Genomic DNA, 24,582 nt, shown 5'->3' with positions numbered 1-24,582 from the left:
GACACCATCACCCAAGCTAGTTTATTTCCATTATGTATGTAAGCATATTTCAAATCTTTGATATTAATGAAATGAAGTTTTATTTCTACTAGATCTATGTGTTTATGTTTATATTTGTATTTTTTTGCGTTCCTACGTAAGTTTGGATCAATGGCCCCCTTATTGTTATTGTTATGCCCATGTAGCCCCCATATTGTTATTGTTATTTCCCTAGAATCCCACTGTTGTTATTGTTGTGCCCTTACATTATTATTTTTATGTAGGCTTTGATTATATTATGACCCCTTAGACTCCTATATATACCAAGGAGGTATTGTCATTTGAATCGGCCAAGAGCTATTCATTTATGTGATGTAAAGGAGGCTGCCCCCTTGAAAAGGCCAATTTTCAAGTTGTTGATCTATCTTTTCTTCTATTTTGTGATCTGGTTGCATAACAAAGCACACATGAGACATATGGTGAATGGAAAACTAGGAGTGGCTTGTTGTCATTCTATATGTTGCAGTGATTCTCTTGAGTTGTCTCAAAACCTTGATATATTTTTCCACCATCGCTTCAATCATGATATCTACTATTATAGGCATATACTCTAATAATGCTTGCGAAGTATACAGAATGCTTTGTTTTACTAGAGCAAGAAATTCATTTGGAAAAGACATAAGAAAACTAATTACATGCTTTAGGTAAGGAACATTTATTTCTTTCACAAGGAGGTCTACATCATGTCTCATAAAAATGAAATCCTCTAGTGTTGCAACAACAACCCGTTCACCACCAATGTTGGAACTTAGACTTCCCATTTTACGAATAGAAATCCTTGTTTATAACCATGTTCAGTACCTTGAAAGTAGTTGTGGTGTCAAGCAAAGGAATTGGTTTTTTGTTGCAATGATATAAACATGATATTTCCAAACATCAATTCGACCATTTCAAAAGAACAACACATTGATTTAGTGTCAAGCCCAAAACTCCATCTTGTTAAGGATTAGAATCCATAAAAGGGATGATGCCAGATGTCACCAATGTAGAATCTAGAGTGCTAGAAATTTCCTAAGTGTAGAGTAAGCTCCAGATTCCATTATTTCACAAAATCATTGTAAATAGGTTGTGAATGGAATTTATCAACTGTATATTTTTATAAACAATTTCCTTCAAGAAAAGTTAGAAAATCCATGTATGATTTGTAGTCTATTAGAAGAACTGTTGGCTTGCTAAGAGAGAATGCATCGAGTATTCATTTTTGAATGGTTGATAGAACCTCCTTCAAAATTTAATTGGATAAGAAGTCAAACATATCTAGACCTGAATTTGTTGATGCATCAATATCTAGTAGAAACTTGCAATCCTTCTCCACACATTTCTTGATTTTATGATGGTAGTCCTCAAGTTGATCACCAAAACCTCCAAAAACATCCTTTGAAGGGGTTGAAGATATAACCTATTTAATATATTGAGTAATCATGGTTGATCATTTTTTTTCTCTGCTACTTCAGTGTTATCAATCACAACATATGCATGATGACAATTATAAATGACATTTTCATCTTGACACTCCAGGCCAATTTCAAAGTAACGACACAAGTTGTTATCTAGTGATGGACTAACACTTTGAATCCTTTACTCCATATTCTAAATAAAGGGGAGGTTTTGTGCATGAGAAATTTAAAACTTTAAGCGATTCATTTCACTTGCAATTCGTTCCAAAAACAGGCTTCAAGTTCCTCAAGATTTGCATCATTCTCATATAGCTCTACCATGGTACCATTTCTAAAGGAATTATTGCTAGCTAGCTTAATTTGAGATATGGGTTCTTATTTAGGCATACTTTGCAATTTTGTCATTAGTTTCTCTACTTGGTGGTGGATGCTGCTTGTTTCACCCAGTCTTGAGTATATCCTCTAATTGTTACAAGGATAGAAAATGACCAAATGTAATTATCTTGTGATGAACTAATGTAATAAGCTTTTTCTACTTTGCAATTGAGTGTAATTAACCTATCTAGTTTGCGATTGAGCACAATTAGCCTCTCTAGTTTGCAATTGTATTGTTGCAATCCTTGATTCCTTATGATGGGTCATAATAGCACTCCTTTAATGTGATATATCACGATAATATTTTCTTCTTTGTGATGACACATAGAGAACTTCTCTTCCTTGCTTGACTCTTTGCAAAATCACATCTTCCCTTGAATCGGTTTGTGATACCACATATTTGATTTGCTTCCTTCAAAAATACTTGTGTAAGTTCTCTATCTCCAAGTATCACAACAATAATTTTGACCCCTTTATCTTCAACACCATTAAAATGCTTCAAATTTGGTATCATGAATGATATCCTCATGCAGCAAAATTCCCAAGTCTCAATGAGGAGAGTTTCTCTAGATTTAAAGGAAGCACTTTTATATCTTCATAAAAGCTCAAATGGAATTCTTGTAGACAATTTAGCGAGTTAGAAAATGATTTCATTCTCAATAGTCTTGAATATTGAACCTTTGAGATTTATCCCAATGATTCCTAGGGATATATTCAAAACAATCATCCAAACTGAAATCCAAAATTGCATTAAGGACCACCGCTTGTTCCTTGTTCGAATGGAAATACTTTGTATACTTTATCTTGCAAGAATTTAGGGACAAATCACCTTGTCTTTGATGGATACCTACAATTTGACCCTTGTAGACATCTACATCAGGGCCTAAAAATAACTAGTATCTTTCTTGAGATCTAGATAAGGCATATGTAGTAGTTGTTCCTATCTCAAATGATACTAGAGATCCTTGGTCCTTTATACTAATGTCTTATACACATGGTCCATACTCATAAAAAAAAATGTTTAAAACTGAAATACCTCGAGAATAAGTCAAAATTACATTCTGGATGCACATATAATAGGTGCATTAATTTCCAATAATACTATATATATTTGTTCTCGTAATTGTTTCACAACTTTTGTCTAAATTCAAATGGTTGTAAAGACACTAATGATGCACCAGGATATTCAGAAAAAATGCCAAGAAGAGGATACTCATTAGAAGCCATGGTTGTCAAAGCCTCACTTTGCAACTCAATCTCACCTGGAATCTCTATATTGTGATTATATCTTTGAATGTGATCTTCATCAATATTGGGCCTGCAAAAATTTCCCACCTGTAGATTACCTGATAATGCAATAGACTAAATACAAATACTTGATCTACTTCTACAACAAATTTAGTGGAAGCTTAATCGAACATGAGCAACATCAATAAGAACACATATAACTGATGTGGAGAAATCAATCACACATAACACAAAAGAATTTACCCGGGGAAAGCCTCACCCTAAAACCCCAACTCTGTATTATCATACAAGTGGAAATATAGCTAGTATTACAAAATAATCAACTCAAAAGCTATCCTGCTCTCTCTGTAATACCTCTGCTGCTCATAGATAGTGAAAGGCCTCTCTCAAACCTTTGATATGCCCTCCAAGACTCCTATTTCTTTGCACAATTTTGATTGGGGTCCAGTGCAACCACTTGTGTGAATTAGCCTCTTCACACACTCACTAACCTCTGATCCAACTACGCAATCCTGCAGGCGATAAATCCTCATCCATGGATGAGATTCCTTTATAGGAAAAATTTCATCCAACTGATAGTACACTGTCCCTTCTTTGATCTCAACTGGGTCTTTGTCTGAATTGACATGCATGAGTTATTCATGAGATAATCTTTAGTTATCTGAAGTGCAACAGTTATATGCAAGCATGCATTAACTAACTAAACTCTCATTAATTTAAACAAATTGTTTAAATCAATCTAACTGGACTTGACTTAGTTAACTGAGCCAACTAATTACAACTCAAATTAGAACTAATCCTTATCTCTTTAACTGATGGATAAATTCCTCAATTAATAGAGAAACTGTTGCATGTCCTCACATAGACTTCATGTTTGATTTTTCACAACTAATTACTCATGGAGAATTAATTAATTTTATTTTCAAATAGCTGTTAAGTTCAATTTCCAATTTTACTTCCTATTTTTAGTCCAAGGACTGACTAAAATAGGAATCCTTCCTGAACTGTTAAAAATAGAAATGTTATTTTTAGCACTTCCATTTTTCATTCCCTATTGCTCAATCCAGCACTGGTACCCAAACTGCTATTTATAGTAGTGCTATTTTTAGCACTTCTATTTTCAGCATTTCTTGTTGCTATTTTCAACACTCCCTCTCAACAAGAAGGGCATTAATCTCAAACTTGATCCTGTACCTCTAGAATGTTCTACATGCAAGACTTCTACCAAGTGTGGTTTCTCTAGAAACTCTCGGAACAAAAATCTCCCCACTGACCTCTCTGTTGGGCTACAAACATACTTTGATTCTAAAGCTCTACCTGCTGCTGACAAGTGCTCCCTCTTTGACCTCTGAGCTGCTGAAACACTCCATGCATCTCGCACCATTGCACACCTCTCTGTGCCATCCTACACTGGTGCAACACTCCTATGCCTCTCGCATTGCTGCAGCCTGTTAGTTCTACACAGTCTTGGGACTCCTGCACTGTAGCTCTCTTTTCCGCTCCATCCACATCTATCTCTACCCAATCAGATAGTCCTACTACTCCTCATCGAGGCTCCTGTAACAAAGTTGAATAAAAGAGGTTGGGTACCTCAAGGATCCTGCCCCTCCATATCAGCCCCTGTGGGATGATCACTTCACATCGCCCCACCTCCTACCTGGAGGTATGGCTACATGTGATCCCTCTGCCCACTTGGGTCGAAGTTTCCCCCTATTGGAGGTCTCTGCATGAGTATATGTATCTACTCTATCTCCTCTCAGCTTCTCTAGTTGTGGCTGCTCCACAACCTCCTGAAGCTGCTTCACCAATTGTGGCTCCTCCACAATCGTCTGAGACTTCTTCTGGCACTGCATGTTGAGAGGTAATGTACTCTCCCTCTCAACCACCAAGTCTCCATCAGTTGCCTTGCTCCTCAAGGCTTTGCATGCATCTTGAACCTCAAGAGCATATAGGTTCTTGACCTATGAACTGATCTGCTTCACCTATCTAGTGATGATGTGTCTAAGGAAAACCTTTCCCTTACTGAAGAATACATCATAGCTTCTATCTTCCAGCATCGCGATCGACACCAAGTTTCTCTTTAGTCCTGGTACATACTTGACATCGGTAAAGGTAAGGCAAGCTCCATGTTCCCTCTGAAAAATAGCTGTGCCTACACCTGAGACACTATACTTTTCATCATTACCCATCGCTATGAGTATCTAGAGATCTTTCTCCTCCAAAGTACTGAACAAACTGTTGGCACCGACCATGTGGAAAGAAGCTCCACTGTCAAGAAACCAACCACTTCTCACCATGGATGAAACCATGCATGCGAATAGTGTGAAATCCAACTCAAACTGTGAGGCCAGTGCCTCACCTTCTGATCCTTCCATGGATCCCTTCTTGGATTTCCTCAGTGGACAATTTGTAGCAAAATGGCCTAGCTCATGACAACGAAAGCATCGCACTTTCGATTTGTCAAACTTCTTCCCACCATGGGAAGAACTGGATTCGTAATGAGAAACCTTCTCCTTCCCCTTCTTCGCCTTACTCACTAAGGCACAATTTTCTTCATCCTCCATAGATGAAGAACCATCTCTGGTGCTTCTTCGTATCTCCTCCTACATCAAATCCGACCAAAGTTGTTCCCAATCTGGCAGTTTCTCTCTTCCATTAACTGAGTCCTGGTAGCTATGCTATCTCTTAGGAAGACTGAGGAGTGCAAGACTCACCATGTCATCATCAACTGTCATGATCCCTACACTTCCAAGCTCATCCCTGCATGTGGTGAGCTTGTTCAGATACGTAGATATCATGTCACCCTTTTCACACTTGATCTTCTGAAGCTTGTCTTTCAGTGCCAACTTCCTCTCATCATTGCTATTATGATATAGATCTTTCAATGTTTTCCACATTGAAAACAGTGTCTCCTTCCCATGGAGACTCGAGACTATGTGATCTCGAACTCCCTCCAGAAGGATTCTCCTTGCTCTAGCCACACAATTATTCCATTCAGCCAATTCAGTAGCACCAGTCGGCTTGGAGACTTCTTGATCAGTGAATTCCTTTAGACCGTTATCCTCTAGCACTACTTCCATGCGATCCTTCCAGGCTATATAATTTGAACTGCCATCAAGGGCATATTCAAGTCTCAAACCATTGAATTCCATAGGTGAAATAGAGATGTGACAAGAACTCGATTTCTATAATCAGGAATCAAAAACTTCAAACTTCTCCCTTCTTGTATATTATTCTTCCTTGATCACCTATGCTCTGATACCATGTAGAAATTGCCCACCTGTAGATCACCTGATAATGCAATAGACTAAAGAAAAATACTTGATCTACTTCTACAACCAATTTAGCGGAAGCTTAATCAAACATGAGAAACATCAATAAGAACACATATAACTAATATGGAGAAATCAATCACATATAACACAGAAGAATTTACTCGAGGAAAGCCTCAGCCTAAAACCCCAACTCTCTATTATCATACAAGTGTAAATATAGCCAGTATTACAAAAGAATCAGCTCAAAAGCTATCTTTCTCTCTCTGCAATACCTCTACTGCTCATAGACAGTCAAAGGCCTCTCTCAAACCTCTGATCTGCCCTCCAAGCCTCCTATTTCTTTGCACAATTTTGATTGGGTTCCAGTGCAACCACTTGTGTGAATTGGCCTCTTCACACACTCACTAACCTATGATCGAACTACACAGTCCTGAATGAGATAAATCCTCATCCATGGATGAGCTTACTTTATAGGAAAAATTTCATCCAACTAACAATACACTGTCCCTTCTTTGATCTCAACTGGGTCTCTGTCTGAGCTGACATGCATGAGTTATTCATGAGAGAATCTTCAGTTATCTGAAGTGTAGTAGTTATATGTAAGCATGCATTAACTAACTGAACTCACATTAATTTAAACAAACAATTTAAATGAATCTAACTGGACTTGACTCAGTTAACTGAGCCAACTAATTACAACTCAAATTAGAACTCATCCTTATCTCTTTAACTGATGGATAAATTCCTCAATTAATAGAGAAACTATTGCATGTCCTCACATAGACTTCATGTTTGATTTTTCACAACTAATTAACTCATGGAGAATTAATTAATTTATTTTCAAATAGCTGTTAAGTTCAAATTCGAATTTTACTTCCTATTTTTAGTCTAGGGATTGACTAAAATAGGAATCCATCCTGAACTACTAAAAATAGAAATGCTATTTTTAGCACTTCCATTTTTAGCATTTCTTGTTGCTATTTTCAATAGGGCCTATCCCTATGATGTCCATTAATATTTAAATTACCTTTGCTAGGGTCTATGGTGTCTCTCTTTGAAATTCTTATAGTTAAGTCATTTTTCATAGTCCCATTTGTTGCAAGCCCTAGATTTTTCCTTTTCTTTGCATCTTTCCCCAACCATGAACACTTTCCATAATTTTCGAGGAAATCAATGCAACCTTGAAATTTGTTCCCTCATTGCAAATTATTCACAATTTAATGTGAATTTGAAAAGAACTTATAAAATCTGAGGTAGTGCAAAATGTGCAAATGGACCATTGGCATAATTTTCTTGTGACTTTGCAACTCTTCGTGATAAACTCTCTACCTAACTTGTTTGGTGCTAGCACCACCTAGAAGGACATCAAAGTGGATAACATGCACAAGGTTTGAAAAATAAATTGTTAAGAGTCTATCTGTAGTTGTAACAAAATTGACATCCAATTCTAAATTCTCTCTCCATTAAGCATCCAAGAGAAAAACCATATGCCCTTTTTTAGTTGGAATTCCAATCAGAAGTATTCCCAACACTTGCAACCCTTGCGGCCTGATTAATTCTAGCAGTATTTTGGAAGAATATATTTTCCCCACAATTGCTTGCTTTATGAATGATGTTCTTTCATTTTTGTGAGCAGATTGATTTCTCTATAAAGGAAAATTTGTTATCTCTAGTTGCTTTGTTAAATATTATACACTCATAAGACTAGCTATATGAGCAATTGCTGCAAAGCCACTTGTAGGCATTAATTCCATGAAATGTGTTGGATGCACAACAACCATTTGAGAAATATGCTAACCAAGTAACAAAAACATCATTAGTTAAACAAGAGATTGTACAAGAATGTTTTCTAAGGATCCATGACCGCCATATTTAGTAATGTCTTTATTACGTAAATTTGATTATGATGATGGGGTCATTGCTTGAGCATGCAATGGAAAATATTTATTATGGGATTCAATTTGGTGATGATTAAATCATTCTAAAGTGAGAAAGTAAATAATTCATAGAAACATAGATGAAACTTGAAAATCAAGGAGGACCCAAAATTTTAAGTGCATGGGGTGAACATTTTGGGTGGTGTTGTAGCCGCTACAACACAATGTAATGTTATTTTTCCGTTAGAATCTTTTCTAATCTCATACATTAGGGGGCATCTATTATAGCTCAAAATGACACGCCCCTACATCCATAAGATAAGTAGCATAGAAATAAGTTTGTTATGTCACATCAACTTCACGGAAACCCGAAATAAAGTCAAGTTTTCATCGTCCAATTCTCTTAGGACACTAGAAAATGGTGTTGAATTTCTCCAAGTGGCATGAAAAAAGTTGTTGAACACTACAAACCCATAGAATAAGAGCCTTAATGTGGTTGTTGCTAGAGTGAACACATATGGCTTTCGTAAGGTCAAACAATGATCAACTTCAGGATAAGGATGAAATGACCAAAACGAAGTAAAAAATGTGTATAGATTCATCCAATCATCTTGTATATTCAAATATAAAATAAAATGCCTTCCATGAAGAAAATGTGAGAACAAGTGAATAACAAGGAAATGTTGTCGAACTGGAAAGAGCTAACCCTTGAGATAAACCAGTACTAGCAGTGAGCGTAATTATGAGTGCTTTAGAGGAGGAGCCTTGGGTCAAGGATATTGGAGGTTCTATAAGGGTTGTAAGTTCCTTCTATTTAATGAAAAATAATATGCCATTCCCCCATGTTATTATACTATTTTTTGTCTATGATTGCATGTTATGAGTAATATTATGCTGCTCTAGTAATGTTGTCATGGATTGGATAGTTGGATATTGTGATCTTTGTTTGCAAGTGCATTTGGGAATATGGAGTAGGATCTAGGGGCGCTAGATCAACTAAAGATCAATCTAGGCTTAGCCTCTAGGGAAAGGCGAGTCTACTGTCCTTATTTGTAAATATATGTATGTTTCCATGCATGGGTCATTAAGTGTAGAAATTAGTCACTTGTATATGTATGTCACAGGTCTTGGGAAAGCCCGTGGGATGGATTCTCTCAAAATAGAGGTGTGTCATGCGGAAAGAGTCGATTTTGTGGACAAAACTGACCTCCCTAGAAGCTAAGGCTTTCTAGTGACAAACAAGACAAATAAACACTACCTTTCTCTAAACATGCATTTATAATACAAGTAATCAGGTGATTATAACATACCTTTAGTCCAACGCTTTGTAGTAGTCCAGCCTCGCTGATCCAGATGAGCTCCTCCTTCTCTTCGAAACCTGCATTCACTAACAAGCCAAAAGATTAAATAGCACCTGATAAACTTATAAAATAACACATATCCATCAATACAGACCAAGGAGTATATGAAACAAATCATGAATAACAATCTGTTGAGAAAAATGAGTTTATTTGCATTAAGTGGAAACAAAAGAAACCATTACAACTAGAGCCTTGGTGTTGTGCAGGTCCCTCCTAGGGTCCAGCAAGAGTTTTCCTTTACTTTGATCAGCTCACCCACTTCCAAATAAGGCTAGGAAAGGATGGGAATCTCTCCTCTCAAGCTTTACAAGGGAGTCCTAATTCCAGCAGCATCTACCCTTAGGAATGTTCAGCTTTCAACCTCTGCTTTAATCGCAACCGCTTTTCGTGGGTGAATCTGACGCAAACGTTGCCGGACGGGTTTAGCATCCGGGTAAGTCTTGATCTTATGGACAACAATGGCAGGATCAATTTCTGGCATTTCCTCATAGGACCAGGCAAACACGTCGCAGAATTCTTGAAATAGGGCCTTGTATGTTTGAATTTCGTCATCTGAACACGAGGCACCTATATGAATGTGCTCAACAATTCCGGGCTTGACTGAAATGTCAATGGGAATAGTACGAGAAATGTTTCCCAAATTCAGCTGTGAATCAGGATGCTTCATTGGACTCTGAGCTTCTTTGACATATTCAGCTGTAAAGATTGATGAGAAATCGTTTTCAAAACGATCATCCTCAGGTAAAAACGAAGATCTATGATGGAGATCTTCCCATGGTAAATCGTCTACGCACAGGATTTCACAAAGTTGTTCGTCAGATGACACAACTTCGGGAAATGTTATTAACTCCGAGGTTGACGCGAAAAGGGATTCCTCACGGACCACATTCATTTGGTCGATTTTGGTTGAACTCGGGTCGGTAAAAGACTGCACGGCTTCATAGGCAATTTCATATGGACTCAAAGGCATTGCATCACCAAATGAGTCTATCTCAGATTCAGAAGGAATGATCCAAGGATCTTCATAAACAATGGTGTCTGAAGTAATCATATGAATAGATGCAAATGAAGACACGGCGTTGATTGGAGGAAAAGGAAAAGTTCCCAGTAAACCAACATCTTTAACTAATCCTACGCCAACATCCTTGTAAGGGATAGTCATTTTACCGACATGCTGGATACTCTCTGAAGAGGTTGGGTCGGATGAAAAGTAAGCCAGCTGGTCTATGGTTACGATCTTGCCATTGTGTGGAAACTTTATTACTCTGAAGGCCGATGAAACGACCGCTGTCATAGCGTAAGACCAACTTCGACCCAAAAGAAGGTTGTAGTCTAGAGGGGCATCAACCACCTCCACATCTATACTAACGATTTTTCCTTCAACCCCTATAGGCAAATCCTATAGAACGCCAAACGGATGGAACCCACGGCCATCAAAGGCCTTAAGAATTGTCGGGGATTGATTTAGTGAAGGAGAACCAAGCGATCATCAGCACTGTATCGACATAATACACATGGAAGCTCCCTCATCAATTACAGTCCGATGAATAGGCCTGTTTTTGACTATCACTGGGATCTGGAAAGCCATCTGATGAGGCAAACGCGGTGTACTATTTTCTAGATCGAAGATTATTAGGTTCGGGTCCTGAACATCAACAGCTCCTATAGCTGACAAAAGAAATTTTCGCTGTGCTGGGCATGATTGCAGCACTTCTAAAGCTGACATTGCTGAGGGTGAAACAGCTAAATCCTCAACAATGTTGTAATTCTGGGCCGCTCTCGCATGTGGATTGAAAGCAGACCTTCGAAGTACACCCTTGGCGGGTGGTTTGATTACTGAGTCAGGGTTAGGTTTCTCGATCTGTAGTGGATTGGAACCGGGAGTTGAGGTTGATGGATTTGAATGAGAAGATTCTGCTTCTTTCGATCCATCAACATGACTTTTACTACCATAATCTTGCGATCGAGTCACAATCCTTACATGAGACATCATCAATATGGGTTATTCATTGGCACTCGAGGAAGAACCTATCATCTTACTCTCCTGCTTTGGAAATGTATCTTTCAAAACAACAGGAGTTGGGGAACCCTTGACGATTTTCACAACCTCGGCCCGATGAAGGAAATCTCTTGTAAAATGATCCTCTTCACAAATAAGACAAGGATATCGAGGTTTGCGCTTGTCGTCATTGGTTTCTGACTTTTCTATTTTCTCCTTTGGAGTCTTGTCTGCTTTACTCTTCTTCTTACCTTTCTTCTTCCCACCGTTTTTTGATTTAGCCGTAGATGACTCTACAGCGTGGATATCAGCGGAAACTTCAGGAGAAGATTCTCCTGTCGGGGAATCTGGTAAGGTTATAATGGGAAAATAATTCTTTGAAGACTTCTTCTTGCTTTTAGTATTCACCGTACCAATCATGCCATCAGCAGCATGAGATCCCGAAGGAGCAGCAGCGATTTGATTTGACTTTGGAAGATCTGGGATCTTTTCGTGTAACATACCTGACTGAGTGCAAACTAAGTCAAGGTACTGTGCTTGAGCAATCACTTGCTCCTCAGTAACTACTCCGGCCTTAGCTACGTCTTCAGTAATCTTCGGTAACAATGATTTAACAAACCATTAAGCTAAGATTTGGTCTGGGATAAAAACTTTCACTAATCGCCTTCGACGTCTCCATTCATGTATATGATCGGAAATATAAGTGGACGTCGACTGTTTTAATGAAGTTAGTAGCTCCGTGCCATTATCATATCTGACCGACAACTGAAAATGAGTTAGGAACGAGGTAGCTAACTGAATAAAATTGTAAAAAGAGGCCCGTGGTAACTCAATGTACCACTTGGCCGCGAGACCAATGAGCGTACGCTGGAAAAGATGTAAGCGGATCAAATCATCCAAGATGGAATTTGAAGCACACCAGAGGTGGTAAGTCATCACATGATTTGACGGATCCTCTCCAGACGTACCTTCGAACTTGGGAATGTCACTGGGCAACTTATTTGGCATTGGTGGCCAAAACGGAAGATAATTTATTGGATCGTTCGTTAGGCGCGACAAGTCCGGTAAATCCAAAGTTGCGATAAACGGTAACTGCCGATTAGGATCCCTAAAACTCTGGGTCACAAGATCAGTCCCAGGAGGAGGATATCCAGGATAACTTGGAATAGGAATCGCATTCGGGATATTATATCCTCCTGGAAAACCAGGATTAACCGGACCGTACTGGGGTTGCTGAGGTTGTTGATAAGTGTACCCAGGATACGATTGATACTGGTAAACTGGCTGTTGGACAGCAGACCCGTATTGGTACTGTCCCTAGTACGGTTGATAAGCGAATTGTGGTTGACTAGTAACAACCGTACTTAAACCAGGCTGTCCTATAGGCATCTGAACCCTAGTTTGAATCGTAGATCCAGACAATGGTAAAGATGTCTGAGGAGTAGTTGCAGAGACAGTAGAAACCGGAGCTGTCGATACTCCATAAGTAAGTGTGGTGGAAGGAACTGCGTACCCAGAGATATATAGATTTTTAAAGACTTTCTCTCTTTCTTGGAGTTTGACATGGAAAGCAGAGGTTGAGAAGCTGTTGAAAGCAGGTTTCATTTATCCGATCCCGTTAACGGATTGGGTATCGAATATTGTTCCGGTTAACAAAAAACAGGGAACAATAAGAATATGTATCGACTATAGGGATATCAATCGTGCTTGTCCCAAGGACAACTATCCAACACCCTATATCGATCAAATAATTGATGATTGTGCCGGCAGTGAAATATTTTCCTTTATGGACGGTTTTTCCGGTTACAACCAAATCAATATTCTACCTGCCGATCAACCAAAAACGGCTTTCATTTGTCCATGGGGGACATTTGCTTATTGCAAATTACCTTTTGGGCTTAAGAATGCCGGAGCCACTTTTCAAAGGGCGATGTCTTATGCATTTCATGACATCAAACACATTGTGCAACCGTATCTCGATGATTTTCCCGCTCACTCCTTACATCGAGCTGATCACCTTGTCCATTTACGAGCAATTTTTATGAGGTGTCGGCATTATCGTATACGGTTGAACCCACATAAATGTGTCTTCTGTATAGAAGTGGGACGATTGCTGGGATTTGTAGTTTCAAAAGCCGGCATTCGCGTCGATCCCTCGAAGGTAGAAGCTATCATTGAATTGCCTCCTCCTTCGAGTCTTCGCCAACTCCAAAGTTTGCAGGGGAAAGCAAACTTTTTACGCCGATTCATTCCTAACTACGCCGAGATTACCAAGGGTTTTACCCGGTTGTTGAAACAGAACGCTCAATTCTCTTGGGATGAGACAGCTCAGAAATCTTTTGATGCACTCAAGCACGCGTTGACCCATGCACCGTTGCTGCATCCTCCCAACTACAACCAGGATTACTTTTTGTACCTCGCCGCCGCTCATTCCACCATTGGAATGGTCTTAGTACAGGAAGACGAATTCGGAACGGAACATGTAATATATTTTTAGTCGGACGTTAAATCCCACTGAGCTCAAATATTCACATGTGGAGAAATTGGCCTTGGCAGCCGTTCAAGCTGTCCAACGTTTTCGTCACTACATTCTTCTCCGTAAAACTACAGTCATTTCGGATTGCAACCCTATGATCTACATTTTGACTAAACAATTGCTAGGGGGCAAGTACTCTAAATGGATCGTTATCCTGCAGGAGTTCGACTTGGAATTTGAAAAGTCTAAGTCTAAGAAATATTTAGTTTTTGCAGAGTTGATGTGTGATTTCCCGCGTGCTGACATGGAAACTGTGGCAGAGGAACCCATTGCGGACGAATCTTTGTTTCTTATCAGCACTTTAGATCCGTGGTATGGAGATATAATTGTCTATCTCTAGACCCAATCCTTTCGGCCGGAAGTTTCAAAGTCGGAACGTCGGAAAATTCGATTCCAGTCCCAACAGTACAAAATTATTGGCGATACTCTTTATTGCCCTGGGGCGGACTTGGTTTTTCGTCGTTGCTTAACTCATGAGGAAGATGAAAGGGTTTTGAATGACTGTCACTCTGGAGCGTGTGGCAGTCATATGTCTGGGTATGCCACAGCCCAAAAGATATTGCGCGCTGGCTATTTCTGGCCCTCCTTGTTTAAAGACTGTATTATTGCGGTCCGGAAATGCCACAACTGTCAAGTGTTTGATCACAAGATGTGCGCACCACCTGCTCCTCTCCACCTTATAATTGCCGTTGGTCCTTTTGCTAAATGGGGTATCGATTTTATTACATGTAACCCTCACTCGGCCGGGGGGCATGCGTATATCATCCTTGCAGTTGATTATTTTACTAAGTGGGCCGAGGCGATGCCTACATTCGAGGCAGACGGTAAGACAGCTGCAATTTTCGTATTCAATCACATTATTGCTAGGTTTGGTGTCCCACAAGCGATAATCACTGACCATGGGCGCCATTTTCGAAACGTTATGATGACAGAACTTACAGGCCAGCTTGGTTTTCGTCACGATAGCTCAACTCCTTATTATCCACAAGCCAATGGCCTGGTTGAGTCTATCAACAAAGTTTTAGTTATCATGATCCGATGAATCATTGGTATTCATCGGTCGAATTGGAACAACATGTTATTTTCCGCGCTTTGGGCGTACCGAACCTCAGTGAAAACATCAACAGGGTTCACTCCTTTCCAACTAGTTTATGGTTTGGAAGCAGTGCTGCCCATTGAATGCGAAATCTCGTCACTTCAAATGGCTGTCGAATTACTTCCAGCTACTTCCGAATAGGAGAAGCGTCTATTATACTTAGCTCAATTAGATGAGACTCGACGTGATGCTGCATTGGCAATCGAGACTCACGCAAAACAGATGAAAGCTCAGTATGATCGCAACGTGACCCCTCAAAATTTTTCGGAAGGAGACCTTGTGCTATTATATGATCAAGCTAACGATAAATTAGGTGCTGGAAAATTCATTCCTATGTGGCATGGGCCCTACATTGTTAAGCGAAAGCTAGCAAAAGGGGCCTATGAGCTGGTAGATTTCGACGGGGACTCTTTGGGTAAACCCAGAAATGGACTTTATCTAAAGAGGTATTATGCTTAAATGATGGGTATGGAGATTTAGTTAGGTTAGATTTTTCTTTCTAGCTGGTGTGTTTGTTAATATAGACAGTGTGCTTAGCTTAGAGAGTGTGTTTTTCGTCGTTATTCTGGCTTATCTTGGTTTTACTCTTGACATTGCAGATGTCGACGCCTCTCCAAACGTACATTGGATTCGCTGATGGTGCTTGTCGTAGTACACGGAATATCTCTTCCGCAGCTTGGGTTATCTATTCGCCCTCTGACGAGTTAGTTTCTATGCATGGGGTGAGCCTCGGTCAAACAACGAACAACATTGCAGAATACAGTGCAGTGATTGAATTATTGTCTGAATCTATTTCGTTTGGGATTCGGAGTTTGATAGTGAGGTTAGATTCTGAACTCGTTGTATTACAACTTAATAGAGTATATGGCATTAGAAATCCAGTGTTATTAAGGTTATTTTTGAGAGTGCGCCTCTTGTAACGTGAATTTGATTACATTGAATATCAGCATATTCCAAGGTCTTTAAATACATTAGCAGATGCAATTGCTTCTCAAATGTTAGACAGACATTTGCGATAATCATACATGTAAATTTAAAAACATTTCATCACACATGTTTAACAAGATAAGCTGGTAATAATGATATATATAGATAGGAGTGTGTCAAAAAATACATCGTCTTCGATCATAGGTTGAAAAACACCTTATGATCGGCAAAAATGATAAGTACAAAAAACCAAAATGTCACATGTGTCTACAAAAGTGACCAGCCAATCACTGGTGGTGCTCTCTATACGACACCACTGCATGGGCTACCCTACACAAGAACCTCCTAAAAGGTCCTAGGACTGCGACCACATAGCGTTGAAGTCTGATAGGAATATCATCTATAGTCGTCTCTGGTATGTCTGCCGTAAGACGCTCTAGGTCTTGTTCCAACTCAACTAAGGTCTCTGCGGCCGCATCCTGTGGGGCCGGTGCTGGTGCAACTAGTACACTCCTCTCGAAAGGCCGGAGATTGGCCGGACGCTGTGGGCCTACATTTGCATTTTGAAAATTGTCACTGTCAGTTTTGAGACGATATAAAAACAAAAAAAAGGTAAATAATTTAAAAACTTGTGAAAAATGAAGTACCTGTGTCATCCCACTGTTCTCCCGGTGGAAGAATCATGTCCATATCTCCGCGAAAATCAACTCCGGCATACGTAAAATCCTATATCGAGAAGACCTGGTTCTCTAACCAGTGAAAATACTCTGGTCTAAATCGGACAACCTCCGTGCCCTCGTCAGGATGACGGGCCATCACCACAACCCATCGCATCAATTTAGGCTCTCGGGGAGGCCTAAACTCAACAGTAAGCTGCTGTGGGATCAGTATCAGAACCCTCTCTAGGGAAAAACTCACAACTAAAGGCCCATAACCAAAAGTCTTCAGCTGTCCGTTTTTGGTCCTAGTCAGTTGGCCCTTTAAGTTGGCCAACACATCATCGCACCAGTTGAAAATGGTGCCCCGATAGCAATCAATCGCCATCTGCATCTGGGATCCAGTGGCAATGTGCAAGGCGGCAGCCCCGCAAAGTCTCGTAACTGTAAAGGCCATTACCATAAGTTCAGGTCGGGATATCTTTTTGATTTCTATCCCCTTATCCTGGTTTTGGTTATTACACCACTCTAGTCGGAGACTAGCAATGGACTGGCCACCCGGCCTAGTCCCGGACAGAGTCAATTGTTCGCCCCTCTTGGGAAAACCAATGAGAAAGTAAATATCAGAGGGCTCTATCTCGAGCTGGTGCCCTCCAATGTAAAAGCACTGATCCTGAACGTTCCACCTTTCGACCAGCCACTCTAGAAAGCGCACCTGGGCCCTCATGCCAGGTATGGCCCAGTATTTGTAAAGACCGCATGCCTTCAAAGCATCAATGGAAGGTTGGTGATTAATCGCGGCCAAATCAACATCTTCGTGTTCTCTCTCGCGCCAATCAAGCATGGTGGGCAATCTACACACCATAAAACATCTGTTAGAATCCATAAAATTGAAAGTTTTTGGTTAATTTTGGAGAAATGGGAGTTTCAAAACCCATTCCGCGGTGTACGCAGCCCGCCTTTAGAGACAGGGCGTATGTACGCAGGTTCTCTTAAGGCAAGCTGCGTACGCCCGACATTTTCCCAATTGAGAAAATGTCGGGGTACGCAGGTCACCCATGGGGCACCTGCGTACCCCGAAAAGCGGACCTTGAAACCCCCAAGGCCTCCAAAAAATAAAACTAAAGCTTAAAAACAAATTCTAAACGGATGGAAATGCAAGGGAGGATGTTGTAGAATACCTGATGAGACGGCGTTCGATTTCGACGGTCGGATTCTCCGCAATGTCCACGGGAAGTTTCTTGCCAAAAGCCCTTTTTCTCTCCTCAACAGTAAAATGGTAAAAATGAAATGGTAAAAGCCCTTTTTATAGGTTTTTTGAGTAAATGAATGTCAAATTTGTTTATTTTCCACCATGAAAAGGTATTTTTCAAGTATTTTTATCTATCTTTAAATAGGTATGAGTAATGTGTTGGTTTTTGCGCAGGATAAAAGGATTTTCAGGGAAAATGTCATTTTTCACAAACAAAAACATCAGAGTCATCTTTTAAGCCCTTTTCTAACTCCTAAAACATGAAAAGGTTTCCGAGCATTTCTTTTACACTCGTTAAAATGGAATTAAAAGACGGTCCCCTTATAGCCCTTTTCTGACCGTAAAAACAGGGAAAGATTGCCGGATTTTTGTCGTTTCAAATTCGATACTGGAAATAAAACGACGTGTCCTTGATCGCTTTTTACTTTTCAGGTCAAAGACACTAATCATGAAAGTACTCCTTGGTCGCAAGATGAAGCGGTTCTCTCAAGTATTATTTTATACTTTTTCGGGCTTGGGAGACACAACTTTACGAAAAAGTTCAACCTGGAGTCTTCTTAAGTTTTTCAGACTCTCTAAAATTGAAAAACGCCGAGTTTCTCCTATACTGGACTCGTTAAAATTTCACAGTAAAGGACCTGTTCGATTACAAACAGGAACGGACCACTCCTCCTTAGGTTTCGAATCAAAACTAAGTTGGACTCATCCGAAGGATGAGCTTATAATCAAGCATATGTTATCCTCCTCAAGCTTGTAAAAAATAAAGAGGTACTTGCCAGAAATGGTGGGGGAAAAGAGAGAAAAATGAGCCTATTTGTTATCCTTTGTCTCAGAAGAAGCCTTATCACCACTCTTGAACACGACACTTTTCATTCACCTGGGTTGGGAAATCCTTTGCCTCAAAGTTGATCAAACCACATTGAAAGTCTTCAGCCGAGTATTAACTTTGGGTCAAATGTCACTAAGCCATCTGTTGTGTCGTTATGTATTCAAGAGGTCACTGCAAATAAACAATTCATTTGCAAAATACCCGTCATCCATCTCGACCATCCCTGAGTTAGTCTTTACAGCTACATTTCTTCAACTTGATCTATGATTTCGTGTTGTGGGCTTGCCTGCAACGGGTTGCTTTCTATCGACATCAACACATTATCTAGAAAGATGACCTAGAAATCGTCAGTACCTTGAAATCTGCATGCATCAATGGCAGGTTTCTCGCCTTTGACGACGGTTTACATCATTGACTTTCGATCGAAGGATTCCGTGAAATGTTCGGCATCAACTCATTCATTCACATCTCATGGATTGTACTGGGTACTTTGAGAACCATTGACCTTTAAACCTTCGTAATGACTTGGGACGTCTTCAGGAGGTTCGCCCCGAAGTCTACGAGACTTCCTCAACAAATCGGCCACGGTAACAATCTCAAGAGACTTGCCCCGAAGTCTACGGGACTGTCTCGGTAATTCAGCCACAGTTAAAAACTTTTAACTACTGCACACGCAAACAAAGTAAAATCTCAAAGCAAACCACCTAAAGTCTTTAAAGAACCAAACAAATTCGAATCACACGCCTAAAGAATCTAGGGCGTCAAACCATACACAAACAGTAGCCTTCCGGACCGAAAGCACTAGTTGGAGATGAAACCCAACATCTCCAAATTCAGTACAGAAGTGGTGGGTGGAACAGTTACCCCGGCAACCTGCTTAATGAATAGACCGGCACAAGTTCCTCCACTTTAACCGTCTCGAGTGAAGTGAACCCCCCGGAAAATCCAAGTGAGTCTAGCCGACGTCTGCTCCAGGTATAGTGGGATCTTCCCTCCACCGTCACCTCGGCAGAATCCTAAAGATAATGGTCACTAAGGTTACCAACAACAACAAATATACCTGGGGGAACAGTCTACGACCTGATAGCACGCAAGGGCAGAGTAACAAGCTCAATCCCCTTGCCGGCTCCTTGACAATAATCCAAGGTTTACCGACAAGTGACCCCAGGCTCCTCGATAATAATCCGAGGTTTACCGTTTGTAGTACGTGCATATTTGGCGTCTTTCCCAATGAAGGAGGATTGATCCCCTCACTGGTTCGGACACGGTCTCGTGCTTCTCCTTTAAGAGGAGCTTTCCCAGAGTACAAATGAAACAGTTGGATTTATCCTACCACAAGATGAGCTACTTGTTTGGTTTTACTGTCTTGGAGAGTTAATTACTCTCCTACTCCAAGACACTAGCCTGATCTATATTGGTGTTTTAGAGCCCTAGTAAATAAAAAGTTACTAAGTTGATTTTACTTTAAGCGTTAATTTTATGGCTTTTCTTTAAGACAAAAGGTAGTGGAGATGAAACTGATGGTGTGTAGACTCGACTCAAATCCACTAAAAAGATGCACTTAGGATGATTTATACTAATTTTCTTTTTCGATGAATTCCCTAGCTAAGAGAGTTGGAGAATGAAAAATTGATATAAAGACAACTTTCTTGGCAATGAAAATCAAAGAAACAAACTCTTTATCTTTTCAAAACATACAACACATGACCACTAATTACTTCACGAAAATTCCTTTTCTTTTCAAAGACTCAAATGCTACCAAAGCAAACTTTTCTTCAAAAGAGTTTTTTTTTGTATTTTTCCCTATATTAGCAAAGCATGTAAAACTTACTTTAACAGAAATCAAAGTTAAAAAATCTATGGCAATCAAATCAACTCAATTTCACTCAAAAGCAAATCCAAGAGAAATGCACCTAAAAGTAAATCTAATGAGGCAAAAGCCTACCAAGTATGATTCCAGGATGTTTTACTCAGTCAAAATTTAACTAAGGACTAGTTAATGCAGAATAAAAAACCAGTCAAAAACAAAAATCAAAATCTTTTGTTCTTTTTCTTAAGAATAAAATTCAAAGTTCAATCAACAAACTTTTTCGAGATTCGGCAAAGAGACAACACAAAGGTAGGTTTCTCACAAGGGTGGATTCTATGAAAGGTCTGACTCCTAAGAAGACTGAAAAAACCAGAGAGATCCAAGGTTTTACAATCTTCTAAAGCCAAAGTTACTACAGGACCAGTGCAAAAATCAAACCCTAGGGCAAAATCTCGATGAATTTCACTAAAACTCTTGACACTGACGAAACAAGCTTAGGTGAAGATTTATGACAGGTAACCAGTGGATCTGGGCAGAAAACACAAATTAAAAACAAAATCTAAGAGGCAAAAAAGGAGAAAATTGAAATTTTCTCAATTTTGACAAGGTACGCAGGCAACTTGTTTGCACAGGTGCGTGTACGCTCTGTGCACAAATCTGCAATGCGTACAGGTACGCACTGTGCTCAACGCAGAGGCTGCGTACTTCTAGCAAAACTAAGAAAAACTAAAATCTAATTTAACCCTAAGCTAGCCCACCCAAATACACAGTCAAACAGCCAAAAACCAGAAAACAAACGACTTTTCTCAGATCAAAGTTTCACACAAAGGAAAAATCATTCACATCAATGGATTCCCCAGCGGAGTCGCCATTTTGTCATGCGGAAAGAGTCGATTTTGCGGACAAAACTGACCTCCCTAGAAGCAAAGGCTTTCTAGTGACAAACAAGACAAATAAACACTACCTTTCTCTAAACATGCGTTTAGAATACAAGTAATCAGGTGATTATAACATACCTTTAGTCTAACGCTTTGTAGTAGTCCAGCCTCGCCGATCCGGATGAGCTCCTCCTTTTCTTCGAAACCTGCATTCACTAACAAGCCAAAAGATTAAATAGCACCTGATAAACTTATAAAATAACACATATCCATCATACAGACCAAGGAGTATATGAAACAAATCATGAATAACAATCTGTTGAGAAAAATGAGTTCATTTGTATTAAGTGGAAACAAAAGAAACCATTACAACCTGAGCCTTGGTGTTGTGCAGGTCCCTCCTAGGGTCCAGCGAGAGTTTTCCTTTACTTTGATCAGCTCACCCACTTCCAAATAAGGCTAGGAAAGGATGGGAATCTCTCCTCTCAAGCTTTACAAGGGAATCCTAATTCCAGCAGCATCTACCCTTTGGAATGTTTAGCTTTCAACCTCCCCTCCTTCTGGCCCAATGCCTGTATTTATAGTGTTCTAGAGGAAGTTAATCAAGTCCACCATCAATGGGATAAGCCCCTGTTTGGATGGGATAGCTCCCCTCTTGATGGGATAAGTTCCTCTTTCATAGGGATACATGAACCATCTGGAGGCGCTCCATACACGTCAAACAAGCTTCTAGAATGCTCTAGAAATGACCACAAGTAACTTTTTTGGAGTGAAACTTGCGCCTTTTGACCTTTACAGGAGTACGCACCCTCCCCTTTACAGACAGAGTGTACAAGTACGCAGGTATTGTGAACTTGGGATGCGTACACGCAGGTAAGGCTAAGAGAAACTGCGTACCCAGAGATATATAGATTTTTAAAGACTTTCTCTCTTTCTTGGAGTTTGACATGGAGAGCAGAGGTATGAGACTTGCCAAGGAGGATAGTATGACAGTTGATGGAGCCATACTAACTGCAAATAGTCATGGTGACAAATTTTAGTGTAACAAGGTAAAATCCACGTATATAGGAATTTAAATATTTTAGAATATTCTTTGACAATTCTTGCTTATTCCTTTTCCATGGTGTGCAAAAGGTTTTAAAAATTGATTGATTTCATAGGAGAGGGAGATTCTGCTATGTCTTGGACTAGATTTGAATAGAGCCCTAGATCAAGTCACCCTACTAAGAAATGGTTGCATCTTAATGCATCTTACAAGTCTCACTTTATTATTTTTTATGACCCCACTTTTTAATATTTACTCCTACAAACCTATGCAAGAATGTAGTGTACCTTTGCTAACTCCCTAACAATGACACCAAAATTGATGGGCCTTTGAATTTCCTTTGTAATTACTTAGAAAGGTAATGAAAGTGTCTCTACATTTAATTATAAATCTAGGATATATGTAGGTGTAATATCCCTCCTTGGATGTAATGAATTATTCAAGACATGGATATGTTATGTAAATAAATAATTTAAAGAAAAAGACAAGCAGTAGGGGCCGAAAATATTTGGGAATGAAACACCTAGATGTGAGATTCTTGCCCAAAAAAAAAAATACAATCTCATAGATAAATGAGATTGGATAATTATTTCATGATAATAATTCTAGATAAGATTAATGGATGGGAGAGAAAGATCCATTAATTTGCTTAGCTGGAGAAAGATGCTAAGCTTAGAAAAAGCTAAAAGCACCGTGGGAGAGAAAGACGAGCTTTTATGGAAAAGCCTAGGCAACTGCATAAGAAGTCCACAAAAGCAGGACAACGCTAACATAAATTTTATCATGAAAGAAAGGTATTAAATACATGTTGAAGGGATCAACAAGGGGGTGATTGATACCCATGCAAGAACATCTTAACACAAGGGTGAACCAGAGGAATTTGGTTCAAGATTGGGAGGAGAAGTGCTTTCCCAAGTGAATTTTCCAGCCAGGATTCAATTAGGATTCCATCTCTATCATTTCTTAGTTATTTTATTAATACTTCTGGAAAAATTGAAAGATAATTTGGTATGTTGTGAATTTATGTTGTAAATACTAAGCACAATATGAAGTTTGGAATCTAACTGTAGATGTGAAATAGATAAGTGAATTCTTGTATGGGAATTTAAATACATGATAGATATGTAGATTGATTTATTTTCTTCATGATTCGATTTAATAGTTGTTGTAGAGATATGTTTGCATGGGTATTATGTGGTGAAACTATTGATTATTTACATTATTATCAATATTCACTTGATTTTCTGTATAATTACTATATTGTGATAAGAGACTTATTAGTTCTACTGATCTCAGGAAGGGAGGCAAAAACCTCTTTTCGAGAAGGGGAAAAGTACACCACAACTCTTTGGTTGGGGTAAGGCACAATAATTAATTATTACAGACGATGTGGAATAGATACACTAATTATGGTGGAAATTTCATAGTCAAGATCTTTGTAGTATGGTAAAGGTAGATAACATAAGCAGAGGGGTCGTCCTATGTAAGTCTCCACTCAATCACGAGATAGGCTATGATTAACTGATGAGGGAAACACTGGAACTTAAAGTCAATTCCCAAGTCTTAGGAAATAAACTTGATATGGACACATGAGTAGAGGGATTACACAGTAGAGACCCTGGCGATATTAGTGACAACAAAAGAAAGAATGTCGAGTAGACTAATAACACTACTCTATGTGATCACTGGAAACAGATAGGAAAATTGTTACATCCAAATCAACCACACCAGAAGTAACAAGATCTTTTCCACACGAATTTAAGATTAAACCAACAAAAATTCATAGACATACTAGCTGAGATTAGTATGGAAATTAAACCATTAGCTGTAAGCAGTACTCTTAGAGACTCCTATGCCAGAAAGGAGTCATATGCAATTAGTAGAGACCCAATTAACATAAAATTTATATGTAACAATATGCTCTTCTATAAGTCATAAGGATCAAAATATAATACAAACTATAATTACATATGATATACAAT

General features: G+C 39.3%; 1 pseudogene; it reads right to left on the bottom strand.

The window, feature by feature from the left end:
• Nucleotides 1-387: 387 nt before the first annotated feature.
• LOC149199243 (conserved oligomeric Golgi complex subunit 2-like) overlaps nucleotides 388-24,582 on the bottom strand; it is a 69,607-nt pseudogene continuing 45,412 nt past the window's right edge.

The sequence above is a fragment of the Pinus tabuliformis genome, chromosome 2_1 (assembly GCF_031772625.1).
Source record: "Pinus tabuliformis cultivar Carrire ecotype Pingquan chromosome 2_1, CPIR1, whole genome shotgun sequence".
Taxonomy (NCBI): domain Eukaryota; kingdom Viridiplantae; phylum Streptophyta; class Pinopsida; order Pinales; family Pinaceae; genus Pinus; species Pinus tabuliformis.
The sequence above is the reverse complement of the archived record's forward strand: the minus strand, read 5'-3'. Positions and strand labels throughout refer to the sequence as shown.